The sequence below is a fragment of the Cydia pomonella genome, chromosome 14 (assembly GCF_033807575.1).
Source record: "Cydia pomonella isolate Wapato2018A chromosome 14, ilCydPomo1, whole genome shotgun sequence".
Taxonomy (NCBI): Eukaryota; Metazoa; Arthropoda; class Insecta; order Lepidoptera; family Tortricidae; genus Cydia; species Cydia pomonella.
Genome location: NC_084716.1, coordinates 5248580 through 5269019, shown reverse-complemented (window position 1 = coordinate 5269019; position 20440 = coordinate 5248580). Strand labels below are relative to the sequence as shown.

Here is a 20440-nt window from a genome sequence, read left to right as displayed (position 1 = left end):
GTGTAATTGACGTTGATTGTTACGCTTTAATCAAAACGAAATTCGCAATACACTGCGTCTTAGAATAAACTTTAAAGTGCTCTAAAAATCAAAATAAAAATTATTTTTAAAAAATGCTGAACAAATGTTGGTCAGTTTGAGGAGTACAGCCTACAGTTGAATTTTTTGCTCCTGTTATAGGCCACACCCGGTATACAATATATAAAATTTTATAAGGTTTTACAATGATACTTTATTTTCAAACACATTTTCGGTATTTGAAAATAAATAAATGGCAGACGTTGGCGTCCACTGTCGAACTCAAAAATGGTCACGTTTTTTCATTTGTAGTCTGCGTCTTTCGCACTCATGGTATGTTCATATACGTGATGGCTTCTGTTTTGCACACATCGACTCATTGTAGATCTGTGATTGCAACTAATGTTTTCAAATTTGTCGCCTATTTATATTGACGGAAATGTGTGTCCAACCTATATCGAATTGATTAGGTATATATAAATAGTTTGAAACACCGTTTCAGTATTAAAAAGTAAGTCTGGAATGTTGAAGGACTTTGGATTTCAATTTTGGCAATTATTTATTCTGTAATAGGGCACCTACTTAATCTTTCTGGTTTAACCCATTGGTTGACTGGTAGAGAATGCCTTAAGGTATTAAGTCTGCCATTTGTACCTTCATGTATTGTGCAATGAAAATAAAATAAAAAAATAAAATAATAGTCACCCTAATGAGTTTGTCAATTATCGACTTGTATTTTTATTGTAAAATTGAATGATTTTGGTTCACCTGTGAAAAGATATACCACGATCAGCAAAACTAAACTTTTTAAAATTTCGCACTCCAATGCTGGACCGTTTTCTCTAATCTGATAAGAAGACCTTTCTGCCTCAGTGATAAGGTTCAATTTACTATAACACAAAAGTTAGAGTGTTGTCCACTTTATATCTCCATGGTGTGGACGGCTCTATTTAGTTAATGTACGGATACAATAATATCTGGCCGGATGATCTTAACTTGTTTCTGCATTGTTCTGCATGCAAAATTGCCTACCGAAACGTGCTAACTTGCTACTTCCAATTGCTAGTTGCCTTTGCCTAAAACAATTTTAATTTTACATGACAAATGTTATTATTATTTTTTAAGGCATCGCGCTCTTAGCGCATTCAGCCTGACGAGTAAAACGGGGAAACATAATTAAAAGATTAGATTAAAACGATCTGGAAAGGGTAAACTAAAATAATTTAAAGTTTAATGTTATCACGTAAATTAAATCAACACAATGATGTAAAATATATATGCAGAAGAATCATTAGTATAGATACAGGAGTATTGTAATAGATGTGGGAAACGGAACTGTGAAATCTGACACTGTCTTAATAATATAGAACGGACCGAAGGGTCATATTCATATAGATATTACCATGAAAGACTATGATTCCTACGATTAGGTTTATTGAGAGGAATATGACAGTTTTTATAAATAAAGGTGAGTAAAGCTTCCCAATTCTGTCAGATTCCTAGCCACAACAACCCGAACTCCCTTTGGAATTACGTTTGGTTGTTTTAGTACTGGATTTTAAAGCTGCCAGGCGTGCTTGATAAGTCTGTGGGGGAAACGGGCGTACTGGTGACGAAGGCCCCAGGTCTTTTGATTCGGTCAGGAATGGTCAGGGACGGCTTGATTCGAGGAACATGCGTCTTGTTTAGGTGTATTTTGAGTCCACGGTCTCCTTTATACTGTTCCTTGGCATATGGGGCATTCCAGTAGGTGGTCCAGGCTACAAAACAGTTCTATGCAAAAACTAAATAAATTACAAAATTGTAAATGTGTGACAATAAATTTGTAAACATTGTCAGTTTGACGCCTGTGATGGTTTGCCGTGGGCGTGTAGAGGAAGATCAGCGGGATCAGCTCCACAAATTCATGCGGAACTGGCTACGCGATTTTGTAGTTTCAGGTGTTCCGGTGTACATACATGACCCAATCTCATTTGAATTAATATACTAGTTGCCGGCTTTGGCAGATTTTAGCAAACCAAGGTTTGGTAGGAATTGATGTTTGTATGCTCTGATAATGTAATGCAGCGGATGCCCATAATATTGTCCATTCCTTTCTTAGGTATAATTTAGGCAGTGCCAAGAGGTTTGCAGCAATATTCTTAAACACAAACATGTTGCCAAAACTAATGGCATCTCAAGCTAATTCATCAACATTTTCATTCACTTTAATCCCTCTGTGTCCAGGGATCCAGGCAATGGAAATCAACACCCTTTAAGATGAAATTTTAACAGCAAACTATGGATTTGATAAATAATTGGGTTATTAGATTTTGATTTCAAAGAATATTTAGTTATTGCCTGAAGTGAACTTAGAGAATCTGAGAATATAATTGTTTTTTTTTAAGATGCATTATAAAGATGAACTCTATTGCTTTCAGCATTCCAAAGCACTCACCACTGTAAACGGAGGATTCTGGAGGCAACTTTATTTTTTGGTAAATATTGCATTGGGTGTGAAGTAGACCAATGCCAACACACCCATTGTCAGACATTTTAGAAGCATCTGTGTATATATGATGACCAGCCAGGCCATCTGTTCCAATGAATCCCAGGAATTATTGATTTTGTTCAATATCATTAATAGAGATGCCAATATCAAAGAGAACTGGAGGAACAAGTATTAGAGATTCATATTCATACTGGAAAATGGAAAGTGTTGAAGAGCTAATATTACGAGCTGAATAGATTTAAGTTTTTGAAAACTTTTAATCAAACAAGGAGGACTCTTGTGTTTCCAATAGTTTAAATAAATAAAGATTATAAGACATTATTACACAAATTGACTAAGTCCCACAGTAAGCAGTTTGAAGTTAAACAGAGGAAAAGGGACACAGTGGGTCATATTAGTACAGAAAAAGAACTAGTTTCTACTATGTATAGAATTCTTGTATCCTTGAAAATCGCAAAAGTGGTAGTGGCTGGCCAGCAAAGATAATAACCAAGGCAAGCCTGAATTGACTCAAAAGCACTTTTAGTGATAAGAATTCCATGAGCCAACAAGATGCTGCCAAAATGTTTAAGTGTTACCAACTGTACATTCATCCATCATTAAAAAAGATAGGTCTGGAATGCTGCTAGAAGGTAAGAGCCCCGGAATACACTGATCTGTTAAAATCGACCATTATGTCTCAGTGTCGCTAGAAGACTCGAAAGTACAAAGGGAAATCATTTAGTTAGGATGATGTAAGTTATTTTCCTTTTAGCAAAACTGATATACCTGGAAATGGTTGATACTATACTAGCAATAATTCTACAATACCAGGCAAGATCAAACACAAGTTTTATGGATAAGTTTGAGCAAACATACATTACAATTCTTGGACTCCAATAACATACCATTTGTACGTAAGAAAGTTCGAAATTCTACAAATTTTCCACAATGTCGGCTGATTGATAGTTTTTTGGCTGTTTGGGTATTTGAGTGTATCTAATAAAAATGACTATGACTTGTGTTCCGAAAATGGACAAAAACGGTTTACAAGTGTCTTATTCAAATTTTATATCTAAACTACGTAAAAATGCTGATCACGGGCCCTACTCTAACATCCATTAATGTTTATGTAAACAATTATCATGTATATAATGCCTAATAATAACAAAGTATCGTAAAATGTTATATGAGTAATTTTCACAGCTCTGAAATAAATAATTCTCATTTTTTGTTATCACCCGTTGAAAAAAGTGTACCTAGTCTGCCTGAAGTCTATCAAGTTTTTCACTGTTGAATTTTGAAAAGTAAATATTTCACAAACTTAAGGTCCAAAAATTCTGATCAAACTACCGCGTTATTCCAGGTGATGAGCAGCTTCAATCTGCGTTGTCCAAAACAGCCGCGCGCAGCTGCAACTCCGACCACGCCGCCACGTGGTTCTTGTTTTTTTTAGTGTTTGCGCCTCGACGGTGCATCTCGAAGGTGTCTTTGGGTGGGTCTTGGCGAGGCGCTTCCCAGAGGAGGGTTCACTGGTGTCGCGATATTTTGCTCCAAAGTGGTTTTAACCTCAAAAAAGGCACATTTTTGGCACTTTTTCACTGCACTGTCGTTGTGCGGCTAAATCGCTATAGACGTATGCGCGGCACTGTCCCGCAACATTTGACGTATCGAACGTTTAAATCGGTCGAGAAAAACCCACTTTTTCTATTTTTTTTTACCGCGGAGCTTTGTAAAACGATGGCGGTCAGTGTGGCGGATGGAACGCAACTCGAGCCTGAGCTACTTCCAACTTCACCAGTCAGTTTGCTGGCTCAGCTGGATGAAGGAAATCTGATACTGAGGCATGGGAGATTAGATGAAAGGGTTTTGTTATGACATACCTGTTCCATCCTCTGAGGTCTAAAATGGGTCTTACACCCCCATCGCTAATATGGATTCTGTCTGGTACAAGTTTTCAGTACATCCAATTGCTTCTGCATTGCTTCAACTTCTCTCTCTTCTGACATTTGCTTGGATGGATTGGTTGCAAATCTTTCTACTATAGCAGGTGTCGGGAAAACCAATGGAGGCTTTTCAATAAAAAGATGTGGGATGCTGTTATTGCTTTGATGACAAATTTGTTGGCTCCAAGCTCCCTCCATCTCTCTTGAAACTCTGCCAGACATCCCCCTCTGAAATCCATATACCTACTCATTTTTCTTCCTTAGTGGAAAGGCTGTGTTGTTTGTCACGAAAGTTAGATCTCTTCCTTTTCCTTTATTTCCGTTGTCTTTCTGAAAAATTAGTGGTTTTTTTATATGTGCTCTACTGGGTTTCAGTAGATTTCCTTATCAGCGAGGGCTTCTTTCGTGTGGCATGTTTAGCCATGCGGCAGGTCCGTCCAGCGACTGAACTAGTTGGGAAAGTGTCTGCCTGGCAAATAAGTATGCCTTAGTGGGCGGGATACTCCCCATTGCCCTCTGAATATACTTATCATGTATTTCTTGTAAGTCTTTCTCTTCTGGTGTCAATTCATTATGTCCGCTTCCCACAAATTACCTTTTCAACACACTTGCTCAAACGACGTTTTTATTCCACCGATTTTTGGCTCATAATCCTAGATATTAAATACGCGTGCTTTTTCAGTATATTATAGCACTTGGGCTTTTTCATTATATTATCCGACTGAGTTAAGAAGGTAACTGATTGCAAATAATATGCATGGAAAAGGAGCCTTCTTCATTTGGTCGAGTAATACATTTTTTTTCTAACCAACTATTAGGTTTCAAATGTTAGTTCAAAGAGGTTTTATCACACCAAACATAATTTATAGATTAAATTATCTCGTAAATTACATTAATGAATAAACAACAATTTATCGATTTGATCTCCATCCGTCGAAAAGAAATACGAAAATATTAGCCTTTTTATATTTTTTTAATTGGCTGTTTGTCGAATTCGTGCGCGCCTTGCGGGCGCATTGGAATCGTGCTTAAAAAAAAATAACGCGCCAGCCATTTTCCGTATTTGTCATAAAATTGGAATAGTTTTGCATGTTTTTAGTTTATATATTGACGAAAATGTCATTTTCTAGCATTGTAAATGAAGAACACATAAAATTGACGCTGCCAGTAATACTAATAGAGGCAAGAGCCGAGAACGATAGCCTTTTATCATCAAAATCGGCTGAAAAATAATTGGCGGCATATGAATCTTTTATTCAATGGAAAATCAGCAAAAACGCCCAGTTTTTCTTGGAAAACGTGTTGGTAGCTTACTTCAATGAACTGGCGAATAAGTGCCTACAAGCCCAGCACGCTTTGGTGCAATTATTCGATGTTAAAACTGCAGGTAAGCCAACATTTTGAAAATTGTACTTTTACTGTTTTGACAAAAAAAATATAATTTATAAGTTTTGTTTTTTCCTCGCAAGTGTGTTGAAAAACGTCGTATGAAACGCGTGTGCTATGGTCATTACACACATCGGCTTTCTTATTGCGTGCTCGCTTACAGCTCGCGCGCACAATATCGCCTCGTGTGTAATGACCAACTTAGCACACTTGTATCATAATGTACTATGTATTAAGTTGTTTTCTACGCACTGTTCATATGCTGAACCACTGCTAAATCTCTTGTATACTACCCCAAATTTATGACATCCGAGAATTCTGTGACATTTAATGGAATTTTATTTTATTTTATTTTTAAATCTATTATTATTCTTGTCAATAAGCTGCCATTGTACGATTAATATGTATTTATAATGATTTATTTTATTAATAATGATCGAAAATGTATTAAGTGTTAATCTTATCTTTATAATGTGTTGACGTGTACTGTATCATGCATATACGAAATAAATATGAATATGATTGAATATGAATGAATAAAATGTCTGGGTTAAGCTCCTGTGGGCATTTAAATCCCAATTAATGACCTCATGGTCTGTGCGAACCAGTTCTCGTTGTTCCAAAATTGCATTCGACAAACCTGCCAGTACCTTCTCTGTCCCGAGAATACTTTTCTTTGGTGAAACGACAAAATTTCCTCGTTCACTTTCAGGTCCGTTAATACTGGTGTAACTGTAAAATTTTGCAGCGCCTTGGCGTACCGCACGTCCCTCCAGGAGGTTAGACGAAAATGTTGGGGAGAGTTAATGATTGCAACTCTTTCTGGATTTGCCTCTCTATCTTGTTTTTATCCACTTCGCTCTCTATTTTTCCGAAAACCAGCTCTTTAGTGCTACCTGAAGGGACCGTTAGGAATTCCGAAGAGGAAGCGTGGTGGAAGAGACGATGACAGCGGCAGCTGGACACATAACTTGAGAGCAGCCGATATCTCAAGAAAATAAATAAATAAATTGTGTTATGAAAAGATTATTTCATATTTTGCTAATAGATAAAAAAACTTAATATAATAGTGTAACGTAGATATTTATAATAATAAAATACTACATTATAAAATAATGTGTTTTATTGGTGAGCGTGCGAATATGACAGGAGACCACAGATAAGATACGAGGGCTGTACTGAAAATTTTTAGTTAAACAAAAACTATAAGGAATATAATAAAACTTTATTTACAACTTTTCAAAGTATTCCCCTGCTACATTAATGCACTTATGCATTCGGCTGAACCAGCTTTCAAAACAGGAAAAAAACTGTTTTTGCGGAAGGTCAAAAAAAAGTCGCCTAAATTCGTCCACTGCTTCATCCGCCGTCGAAAATCGTCGTCCACGTAATAATTTTTTTTAAGGTGGGGAACAGAAAAAAATCACACGGAGCCAGGTCAGGACTGTACGGAGGGTGTGGTAGTAGTTGCACACCTGATTTGCTCAAAAAGTCCATGGTTCTGGAAGCCGTGTGAGCCGGAGCATTATCTTGATGAAAAATGATGCCCCGAGTTCCAGTACTTGGACGACTGACGTTCAGCTCTTGGAAGGCCTGTGGCAAGCAAACTTCACTGTACCATTGGCTGGTAACTGTTTTGCGATCTTCAAGTGGAATTACGGCTACAGGTCCACTGCGTCGAAAAAAAACAGCAACCATTTTTTTGTTGACGCTTCGGCCGCGAACTACTTTAGTAGGTAAATCATCTTCTTCAAAGACCCATTGTGTTGATTGCTGTTTTGTAAATGGGTCGTAACTATATATCCAAGATTCGTCAGATGTCACAATGTAGGTCACTTGTTGAGAATCGCCATTATCGAATTTCTTCAACATATATTTGCACCAATCGACACGACTATCTTTTTGCTCTTGTGTGAGAAAATGTGGTATCCACCGAGACGAAACCTTCCGAACTTGAAGGTGGTCATGCAAAATGGTAGAAACTGCCCGGGATCCAATCTTCAGTTCGTCCTGAATCTCTCGGTGGGTAATGTTTCGAGATTCCTTTATTAACCACTCCGCCTTGATAACATTTTCTGGAGTAACTGCCGTTGGCGGTCGCCCCGGTCGAGGCTCATCTTTGATGTCGCTCCGCCCACGCTTAAATTCACGGAACCAGTAACTGATAGTGGCAAGAGATGGGGATAATGTCCCAAAAACACTAGTTAAATTTTCATGAGAATCCTTGTATGTTAGCCCTCGTTTATAATCATAATATATCATAGCACGAAATGCTTCCCGCGTTAGCTCCATTTTTGCGAACAAAAAGTGACAGACATGTTTTTTTCTGAAATTCATAAAAAAATTACTGATTGTCACTGGCCAGTGACATTTATACCAAAAAGTTTGTAATGAAATTTGCCTTTAAGCTACAGTAAAATTAAATAAATACAGTTAATAGTACGCCGTTGACTAACTATTAACGGAACAACCCTCGTATATTCAATGGTCTATACTTTACATCTCCCTTTCTTTGTTAATAACTAAAAGCTAAAAATAAGTAAAAACTAATGTTTAAAGTGACTTTGACTTTGACCTTACAAACAGACATTAGCAACAATAAAGTTATATATACTAAAGTTATCTAATTACAATGTCATTTTTGTCTAATTAAAATGACTTTCTTAAAATCAACTGAGCAATTTCTGAAATAGTTAAAGTAACATACCAAGATATTATAATAATTTAAGTTGGTATTTTTAAAGATCAAGCCTATTTATTGGTTTTATTATTCTGCCAAATCTTGATGTTTGTGGAGCTGGAACAGTCACTGGTTGAATGGGTTGAGCCTGTCTTTGAGCCTGATTAGAAGTGCCTGGTGATGAATATGTTGATGTTGGGGGTGACTTAAGGACCTCTGGTGTCTGAGCTTCTTCTGGAACCTGTAGTGTTGCTGGTTCATTTCTATAATTAGTTTCTGGTACTACCACTCTCTGGCTGGTTATGTCTGCTTGTGTCTTGTGCAGATTTGTTAATATTTCTTGAAATATTTCAGGTGCCGATGAAACGCCAAAAGGGAGCCTCTTGAAGGAATATCTTCCCCATGGTGTAGCAAAAGATAGAATTTTTTTGAGTTCTTTCTGAAAGTTTAATTTGCCAGAATCCTTTTGTGCAATCTAATAATGCAAAGAACTTAGAACCTTTAATGTCGGCTGAGATCTCTTCTATAGTAGATAGTGGAAAATGATGTCTCAGAATATTTTTGTTTACATCAGAAGGATCTATACAAATTCTTATTTTGCCTTTCTGTTTAACAATTACCATAGGACTTACCGCAGGAGTAGGCTCTGTTTCTGGTTTTATGACATCTAACTTCACCATTCTGTCGAGTTCTTGTTTTACCTCTTCCCTTATGTATGGCGTAACCTTTAAATTATATACAGTCGTCAGTTAGCTTTGTACCTACTATACATGCCGCTCCATATTCGACGTCCGTGATTACTCTAAAATAGTGCTCTGGATTCATATACGGATGTCAAATATCGTGCGTTATGAACAGTATGCGCAAAACTAACGTCCGTATATGTGTCTTGTAGAGCGTTGCCTTTAAATTATATACGGACGTCAGTTAAGCTGTATATTTATTGTTTACTATTTTATGTCGCTCCATATTCGACATCCATGATTATTTTAAAGTAGTGCTCTGGATTAAAATTGGCCTGTCATTTTATTGTTAGTATAAAATGAACGCCTGCATTTATTTATTAAAATACCTTACCTGTACCCGTACCATGTGTCGCTGACAGTGTCAACACTGACATACATGCTAACGTCTACCTAATCTTACTTTCTATACATCTCGCCCTAATGCCAGTACGAGCGAGATGCATTGAAAGTACGTTCATGATAGCGTTTATGTCAGTGCCAAACCGGTTGTAGCCACACAGTTTCGGGAATTGATATATCTATATGATGAAATCCCGTGTGAAAAATTAAGTAGGAACTTAAATTTAAATAAATGAAAACAAACCATATAAATTTAAGACATTTATTCCCAATTGTTTTGTTTTTTATAGGTAAAGTAACTGAAAGATATTTTAGAAATTGTAGACATCGTCTGATTGTTTTTTGACAAATAAAGAAAAACACAATATTTTTAATGTGGGACTGTTGGATGACCTTTAATTTTTAATTGTGTCGATCATCTCTCCTTACACAAATAAAACTATTTTAGTAGTTTTCTTATGCCGGCACGCTATAATGTAATAAAATTAATAAATAATTGAAGGAATAATGAACTAAACATTAGTCCGTTGTGAGAAAATTTAGTCAAAAACTCTTAAGGTTATACATCAATATTATATTTGCAATTGCAAAACGAACAAATTTACTGTGAAACAGGTAAATCCAAATCGCCATCTGCGTAGCAACAAGAACGCGGGTTGCCTCGCATCTGTGCCACATAAGTTAGCGAAAAGAGGACGATCAGTCTATGTACTTGGCCCACGTATATACAACCACCTACCTAAAAGTATCAAGGTTGCACCTTCCTTCCATACTTTTAAAATTAGATTAAAATATTGGTTACTAAAATCACCGTTTTACGACATAGACGAATATTTTTCCAGAGAAATTGTTGATGTACCTAAATAAAATTAACTGTAATAAATAAAAACAATTATGACATACAAATTTAATGTATAATGTACTTAAAGGTGCACTGTATATAATTGATATAAAAAAAATATATGTAAACTCGACCTGTAACCTAATGTTATTAATAAATTTTCATTCATTTTCATTTTCAATTGAATCTCTATGAAATTAGAACATTATACAATTGTACGGCACCCTGCAAACATAATGTACCGCATATAAACTTCGATGCAGGGTGAGGGGGGTAATATTATCTTAGCCGCCGACTGTACATCATTTAATTCAAAGCTTACTGGCCCCACCCTAATAATAAAAAACTCCTCAATAGGCTCGCCAATAATAGCGGCAGTACTTGAGCTGGGAGTGAGGTTTTTCTCGGTAATTTCAGGTTCAAGGTGTCCAGTTAGGCACGAGGTAGGAGGTTGAACAGATTCTGGCGGAGGCTCGTCAATAATAGCGGCAGTACTTGAGCCGGGAGTGGGGTTTTTCTTTGTATTTTCAGGTTCAAGATGTCCAGTTAAGTACAAGACAGAAGGTTCTGCTTCTTCTAGATTTTCAAGATCGATTATATTCGTAGTGCAACTGAGACTAGTAGGTAGATATGCGTCGGGCAAAGAATCGAACGAATCTGATCTATACATGGAAAGATTGGATATTACGTTTGCCAGATCAGTTGCTGAGCCTGATAAAAGGGTTAAACTTGATGAAGGTAATGCGGCATCGCCTGGAGGCACATTTGTAGTCAGAATAGATTTAGGCGGACTCTCTTCAAACTCTTTTAATGTGCTGGATAATGATCCTAAAATATTTGTTAGGCTCGAGGAAGTTAATGAGGCATCCCTTGGAGCTAACTGGTTCTCTCCTTGAGCCTTTCTTTGTAACTTTCTTTGAGCGCTAACTGTTTCAACCTGATTTCTTTTTTGTTTCTTCCGTTCTGTCTTCGGTTTTTTGGTTTGAGCCCTCCTTTTAGTACCTTAAAAAAATCATATAATAAATTAATAAAAATACTTGTGTACCCATACACGTGATTTGTGAGGTCGTTTAATTAGAGTTGCATAATACTATACAGACGCACAATAGCTATTCATATACGGACGCCGGGTAGCCTTATACGGACAAGCGACAATTTTTTACGGGTATATCTTATACAGGTTGTAACAAAAACAGTAGGGATACGTTTAAGGGATATTGGATATCGTGTTCTGATTAGGAAAAAGTAAAAGAAAAATATATTTGACGCAAAAAAAATTTTTTTCTATGGTTTAATTAAATTAATCTATACAAAGGCCTAATGTTTTTTAAACTTTAAACGGATCCCCACTATATTTGTTACACCTGTATATGGAAAATCCGTAGTCGGAATTTACACTTTTTCAATTTATCCTAGTATAACAAGGTGTAATATTATAAATTATGTTTGATGTCGGCTGTACAAAAATAATAGGTATATTGTAAATAATAATAACTATTTTCCGTACGGACCGTTCCGTATTTTCGGTACGGTTTATAATATAAGTGATTTCAGAATAAACACGGACGACGAATATGAAGCAGCATGAAGAGTAGATATACAGCTAACTGACGTCCGTATATAATTTAAAGGCTAAGTTATATGAAACACATATACGGCCGTTAGTTTTACGCATACTGAACAGTTTAGCTTTTAAAGTACCTACTCCGCCGCTGCCGCTACATATTTGACGTCCGTATATAAATTCAGAGCATTATTTTAGAATAATCACGGACGTCAAATATGTAGCGGCAGCGGCGGAGTAGGTACTTTGAAAGCTACGCTATACAAAACACATTTACGGACATCAGTTTGACGCATACTGTTCATAGCGCACGATATTTGACGTCCGTATTTAAATCAAGAGCACTACTTTAAAATAATCACGGATGTCGAATATGGAGCAGCATGAATAGTAGGTATACAGCTAACTGACGTCCGTGTATAATTTAAAGGCTACGCTATACGAAATACATACACGGACGTTAGTTTGACGCATACTTTTCATAGGGCACGATATTTGACGTCCGTATATTAATATAGAGCACTACTATAAAATAATCACGGACGTCGAATATGGAGCGACATGAAATAGTAGACATACAACTAAACTGACGTCCGTATATAATTTAAAGGCTACGAAATACGTAACACATATACGGACGTTACTTTCTAAACAGAGTAGAGAAAGCGCTGGTGGTCAGACTTTGAATTTTCAATCCGAAGGTATTCATGAGTTTTTCGAAACTTATGTACGGAATATCGTTTGTCAAGTATTTATCAGTCACTTTTCACTGAAGGAAAACATCGTGAGGAAAGCGGACTTAATCCTAATAAGGCATAGTTAGGTTCCCTTATGGGTTGAAAGGTCAGGTTGTAGAAAGATGAAGATTTTTTAAATACATATTGTACATATTATATATGTTTACAGTACCAAGTACTCTTATTAATGAACGTATTTTTTATGCACAGCAGACAGCAAACACATATTTATAATAATGCAACTTTGTATACTAGAATAAAATGTAAATGTGTAGATATGTGTGAATAAACAAAAATCGGTTGTTCCATATTATAAGAGTAAGATTCCCGTAAAATACTATCGCATGTCCAAAGAAGGCTATCCGGCGTCCTAAACCTGACCTACCTAATCGTTTTGTAGAAATATGTTTCGTATGTACAAACCTCAATGATTTAAACAGCACATGTATTACACTCGTCAGCCGGGTAGTGATCGTAGAGTAAATAATTACAATTATGACAAAAAAACAGTCCATTCTGCAGCCACCACATTACATTGAAACTGTTGTTCATGTCCATAGTTATATGGTTAGGTTTTCCAAAACAACTTGAATTAACTCCGCAATTCAAACATTGATCTCGTATTATGAAATGAGTTGAAGGCCACGGCCATTTCAATTGTTTTTGTAAAATATATTTTAAATAAGATTTGTTTATTTATCTGTCTATATCTGCAAACTGTACCATTTCACACATGATATATACACTGATATCACACAACTATCGAAATGCGACTGAGAGCGTAGCAGGTGGTACGTGAAGTGAGAAGAAGAGTCAAACTTATCTGTAGACCTTATAGTTGAAGGTTCTTCTTGGACTAAATCCAACATTTTTCTACTACGAAGTCTTCGTTTGTTCATCTTTGAACAGCATCCATCCATATGTTAACAACAAGCACTTTAATTTTGTTTCAAACAATTTCACTTATTGAGCGCCAAATTCTACGCGGCATGTCCATGACCAACGGTTGTAAATTTGTTTGTTTTGGTTTGTTGCGTCCGATATGCCAACCAAAAGAATGAGCTGGCAACGTCGCAATCGGGGACGCCAAATACGCGGACCCATCGTCCGAAGATAATCGAAGTATACGTCTGCAGATATACGCGCTGCAGCAGCGCCACACGTCAACGGAGTTTTTGTCAAAAACTATTCAGGATATAAATGCAGCCATCTGATGGATTTTTTGACTTCCGTCGATTTTTGTTGTACGGTTAGCCAGAACCAAAAGGCTTCATGTGCCACCGGTAAAAAAAGTGGCGTCCGGTATGCGGACTTGCAATGACGGTGGACGCCAGTTTAAATGTAATTTCGCCCATAGCGGACGGCAGTTTTCTTGCGGGATATATATATATAAAGTAACAACAGGCGGCCCTATCGCTAAAAACCGATCTCTTCCTGAAAAAATAATTATATATATGTATATATATTTTCAGGAAGGGATCAGTGTTGCCAACAAGGTGAATCTAAAACTTGCTAAACTGATGTTAAAATTTTGCCAAAATTATGCTAATTGCTTTATAATATTGCCAGAAAATAAGCTAACATTTTTCAATGTCAAATAAAACGTCATTTAATTTTAAATGTTTATTAATCAACAAAATTTTGATTTATTCTACGTTTTAATCGACTATGTTACTAAATAAAATGTTAATATCTTCGTCTTCATCGGCAGGCTCGGCAGCTGATGTGCATGTAGACGTGGAAGCCTTATTCTCAAGACTATAACTCTCCTTGGTACCTATAGAGCGTAGTACGTTATCCGGAACTGTGTAAGAATAGCAGCATTTCCCTGCCCTCTTTAGGCCGAATCTGACGTATAGAATGGCATTTAAAGTTTTTATCGACAAACGGTTGCGAAGTTTAGTTTTGACTATATTCATTTGGCTGAAAACGCGTTCAATTTCTGCGTTGGAATGAGGTAGTGATAATAATGATATTGCTAACTGAGATAAATCTGTAAAGGGGTTATTACCAGCTGCATCTTTGTAATCAATTACTTCATTCCAGAATTCTACAGTGGAAGATGTGCGTTCCCATTTAATGTGCACTATGTTTCTCCATGGAGACATGAGCCTATCCATTGTAGCTGCATCCACTCGGAATTCTTGGGCAATATCGATTAGAGAAGGCTTGACTGCTTTTAAAGTTTCTTCTACTGAAAATAAAGATACTTTCTCAAGTATATTATTGGTAATCTAGAACGCAGCTCTGATACAAGTGTCAGTGTTAAATTCAGGCAACGTTGACGAAAATTATTTTCCACTTCAGGTTGAAGGTTGTATTCCCGTAATTTTGTTTCAAAAGCATATCCCATGTACGGTTTCGGATCCAAATAACTTTCTATATTTTGTGTAAAAATATCGACTCTCGCAGTTGGGTTCAAAATACGCCGACTTGTAGATTGAACTAAGGCACACAAATCTTTGTAAAGTTTTGTTGGGTCAATATTGTTGCTTTCAAATAGCTTGTTCACAGCTTGGACTTCCTCCAAAATAGGTTTTAAATACAATAAATACAAATGATTGACAGGATCATTATACATGGAGTATAGTGTTTCTGCCATATAGCAGTGGTTATCGCGCCTAGCAACTTCAAACAGGAGTTTTAATTCCACCCATTGCTCCAGAATACGGTTGACTGCTGGTTCAATTGATATCCATCGGGTGTTGCACATCTGTGGAATTAACAATGGTTCGGAGCCACAGTTAATTGTTTGGTAGATATTTTTGTAATATAGTCGACGGTTCGAAGAATGACTAAACCAATTGTAGGTTTCTCTTATTAGAAATTCAACATTCCGTGGTAGAGTTTCTTCCGAAGCATGCGATAAAGCCAACTGTAATGAATGGCACACGCAGCGAACTAATACCAAATTATCATTACCAGTTTCATTTTTTAATAGGGCATGTACTCCTTTGTTAGTGCCTGTCATCACCGTAGCATTATCTGTGCCAATACCGATCATTTTTTTATTTCAATATTCAAAACTAACAATAATCCTTTAATACCGTTGAATATGCTGTTTGCAGTGCCATCTTCAATCTCGACCAACCCCAAAAATGTGGATATTATTGTTTTTAAAGATCGGCTGAAATATCTGATCGATACTCCCAACATTTTGCTTACAGAAATATCCGTGGACTCATCGAGCAAGAGACTGTACTCTTGGTCTCCCAAATCAGACACAATTTCTTCAATAAAATGAGGCGCCAAAACATTTTTTATAATATTTGTGCATTTTGTACGATGGACTCGTAAGTCTCCACTTTTGCTATCACCGAATCGGTGTTTACATAAGTCTGATAAATGATCGACAGCCATAATCGAACAATGCGCGCACACAAACATCGCTAGTGAAGATTCTGCTCTCTGTGTATTTAGATCTTTTTTAACTTTGGGAAAATTAATTGTTCTTTGACTTTTTACTGGTTCTATAGCTTTCTTATGCTTTATTGACAAAATATGTAACTTTAAACAATGAACTTTTGCAATCATCTCGCACTTGCAGTACTTACAATAGGCCTTCGTAGTATCATCTTCGACAGGCTGTAACCAATCCTTGAAATCCAGCATTTGCTCCCACTCAGACCGGTAATGCTGACTGTATTTAGGCGGCATATTAACGAAATGACTATCAAGCAATTAATTAATAATGCACGTAAAACTTTTAAACTTTCTTTCATTTACAGTGACAGTAAATACGTGAATACGCGGTAATCGCGGTATAGTACTTACAATCTATCTCGCTTCTTTCGTAAAGGAAGGAGGGAGTAAAAGAATGCTGTTTGTCTATGGTATATTGAATTAGATTTGTTGGGGAATCCCCGAAACACGCTTGAGAGCGTTTGACGTAAAGGTTACCCTTGCCGTTAAGTTGGCACCATCATCAAATATCAGACAGTGATGCCCAACGAATACAGACGTTCATAGAAGCCTCATTAGTATTTAAAGTCTGTATTCGTTGGTGATGCCCTATCCAACTATAAAGAAGTACATCAACAATAAAAAACAAATGATAATTACAGTATATTTTATATAAATTTTTGAAGTATTTGGACTTAAAAAAGGAAAGTGAACTTGTTATTCATAATTATTTTATATGCCAAAAAATATGCTATTTGCTAAATAACTTATAAAAATGCTAAACAACATAAAAATATGCCAAATCTAGCATAAATTTTGCTAAATTGGCAACACTGGAAGGGATCGCTTAATAAGACAGCCTGTTGTTACCTGGTTCGATTTTCTCTTCAAATTTATTTGTAGTTTTACATGTAAAATTATTGGTGCAAAAAGAATACTTACTTACTAATTTTAAACAAGAATTTCTAAATATAGGTAACATATGTATGTATAATGTAATTTTATGCAATTGAAATAGAGTTCACAACTGTAATGTAATGGGATCAAGGTAAAAATTAATAGACAAACAAATAACTTAGGAAATAAATCAATGGCAATGTGGGGAGTCAACCAATAGTATTGCTTGTAATCTCTGTTCTGCTGAATATGCTATTGGTTTCCCCACATCTCCGCAAGTCTCTGCCTCAGTAGACATGCAGGAGTAGAAGGTGGTTATAAAAAACCGCAAATATAGATTTGCGGGTTTTGCCAAACAATTAATCTGTAGATAGCTACAGTTTGGCACACGCATACTAGAGGTCGAAACAATTTTTTTGACCCGCAGTTCTTAAAAAATCCCTTATCCCTTAAGTGTAGTGCTGGGTCATTTTTTTTTCAGAAATCTATCGCGTGTGGTATCAAAGTCCTCTAACTCCTTGTTCTCATCTGGAACAATTCGTAATATGGAAAATCCTACCTATAATGATGTGAAAAACTTAAAGAGAACCCTAAGATACATACAAGGAAGTAAGAAAATAGATATCGGCTATTACACAAACTCAGACCTTACCAAATTAGAAGCAAACAGCGACTCAGACTTTGCTGGAGACCTGGAATCAAGAAGAAGCACTACCGGATACATTATTATGTACTGCGGAGATCCCTTGCAGTGTGCAAGGAAACAACCTATAGTCGCACTCCCAAGCTGCGAAGCTGAATATATAGCTGTTGCAAAATGCAGTAAAGAAGTGCTGTACCTGAAAAGCATAATAGAAGAAATGTTACAAATAAAAGTGCGTGTGAATTTAAAAGTGGACAATCAGAGTGCTATAAAACGGATATAGAATGGAGTGTTAAACAGGCGTTCTAAATATATAGCCGTTTTTATAAATTCATTCATGAAAATGTTGTAAAAGTTAATTTATGTGTATAGTATTTACCTACTTCATGTAACTGTGCTGACATTCTAACCAAGCCATTAGAACACGTTTGAAAATGTTTGTGAACTTATCTACAATTAAGGGAGAATGTTAAATAATAAACTGAATCGCGTTTAAATAAATATTTTGATTATTGTAGTTACTTAAATTCTGAGCGTAACCTGTCTCTGTTCTTAATTTGCTCGACTCGATAATGTGTTCTGATAAAATAAATTAAGATTTAAGTGTTAAAAACCTCTGATTTATTATTTAAAACTTCTCACATTGCAAGTAATGCGAGAACTCTCACCGCTGTCAGCGTAGAAATCACTTTTCTGAAAGTATACGGTATGAAATACAGCACTAAAAGCATGACTTGTTTTGTTTTCACGTTCTAACTTGTCGCATTGATTACGATAATGTCCATGCTTGTTGGATTTGCTGGCTGATAATGAGACTCAACGTATGTCTCCGAATAGGCATGACAGATCTCCAGTATCTCCACAACCTGGCGGATCAAATGTACGGACTGTACATCTTATCGAATATATTAATGAGTTATGATGAAGAGGATGGTACTACAGCCGAAGACCCTGTCCTCAGCAAATTTATGGTGCTCAAAGGGTTACTCAATGAGTACATTGGCGAAAAACGCATTTCCATCAAAGAAGACCCCCTATCTTGGTGGAAGGCGAATAAAAAATTCCAACGATCGTACTCAATCGCTCGACAATACTTATCTTGCCCGCCTGGCTCGGTGGCCAGCGAACAATTCTTCAGCGGCGCCGGTTTAATATATGATCCCCTGAGGAATAGGTTGGATGGCGACAAAGCCGCCAAGCTCTTGTTTATAAAGTACAATTTAATACTTTTGGAATCCCTTGATTTAAGGGATGATCTAAAATAAGGGATTCCAAAAGTATTAAGCTCTTTGTTTTGTTTTATAAATTTAAAACTAGAGCGATGAATCAATAATCTATCTTAGTTTAAGCGTATGTATATACATTTTTAAGTTAAAAGTTAAGAAATTCTTAATTTGTTTATGTTCGCTTTCACTTTCGTTTTATTGGAGGTTGCATATGTGTATGCTGGCACAATAATAAACTTATTACGACACATATATGACATCCGTTTGAATTTGTTATGTTTTTGTACAGCTGTCTGATGTCAATCACTTGCAATATAATATTCACCACAAGAACTAGTGTTTTAACTATCAGCTCCACTATTCTGCTTAAGAGCCTAAACTAGGGTCCTTTCAATAAGAGTAGTTAGGTGTTTGATATGTCTTATATGTTTTTTAAATGTTTTGTGTAATAGATTAATTTTCTAGTTTTCATTTTTTATGCCATTTAAATTTGTATTTTAAAATTATGTAACGGGTCTTTTGCCTGAATAAAGAAACGTTCATTCATTCATTAATATATCAGTTTAGTATTTTCCTCGCAAGTGTGTTGAAAAACGTCGTATAAACGTGCATTGGTAATTACACACATCGGCTTTCCGCCTCGTGTGTTCTGAGCAACGTAGCACACTTGTATCACAATGTACTAAAATTGCGCTATGACAACGAATTTCTGGTAATAACCAATCACATATTCAAGCTATAATAGATAGCATACCCATAGCAAATGGTACTGCCAGCAAGGTGAGGGAACTTGTTGCCAATTCTCGTCAGCATCTAGGTCAGTGGTGGGCAAAGTGCGGCCCGCGAAAGCATTTTATCCGGCCCGCCGCCGCGAATTAATTAGTACATGGCCCATGATTATATTTTGACGGTTCAGCCATAAACCAGAGCCAGTTCGTCTAGCCGCGTAGTTCATGTGTCGCGGGCGGGTTTTGGGGAGCGGGGAGGGTAATGCAGTGAGCGGCGTGGGAGCAGTCGCCTGCTGTCACCGAGCGAGTCGCACGTACAGTTTTGTGAGTTTTGCTTCTTTGAACCTGTCTCGTATTATTACTTGTTCTTGTAACGCTTTGGGATAATGGCGTGTAAAAAACGTAAAGTGGATACTGAGTGTCGACTGTTTAAAGAGGAGTGGGCTTGGAAATACTTCTTTACTGAATTCATCAGTAAGCCAATATGTCTTATATGTAATGAAGCGGTGGCGGTTTTTAAAGATTTTAACCTTGCTCGCCATTTTAATACTAAGCATGCTAAAACCAAATATGCTTCTATTAATGATGCAGAAAGAAAGTTGAATGCCGAAAACTTAAAAAAAAAGTTATCTGGTCAACGGAATATATTTGTAATGCAAAACACCGCTCAAAAGGCTTCTACACTGGCTGGGTATGTCGTGGCTTATAAAATTGGTAAAAATAACAAACCGTACTCGGAAGGAGAGTTTGTAAAAGACTGCATGGCGAGTACGAGTAATATTTTATGCCCAGAAAAAACAAAAGAGTTTGAGTCAGT

At 36.5% G+C, this 20440-nt stretch overlaps 1 long non-coding RNA gene across 1 annotated transcript; it reads left to right on the top strand.

Annotated features, from left to right (window-relative positions):
* Positions 1-401: 401 nt before the first annotated feature.
* Positions 402-6889, top strand: LOC133524780 (uncharacterized). The gene is made up of 3 exons (XR_009800439.1): positions 402-1486; positions 2439-5821; positions 6533-6889. It is a non-coding gene; the product is annotated as an uncharacterized LOC133524780 (long non-coding RNA).
* Positions 6890-20440: the final 13551 nt, after the last annotated feature.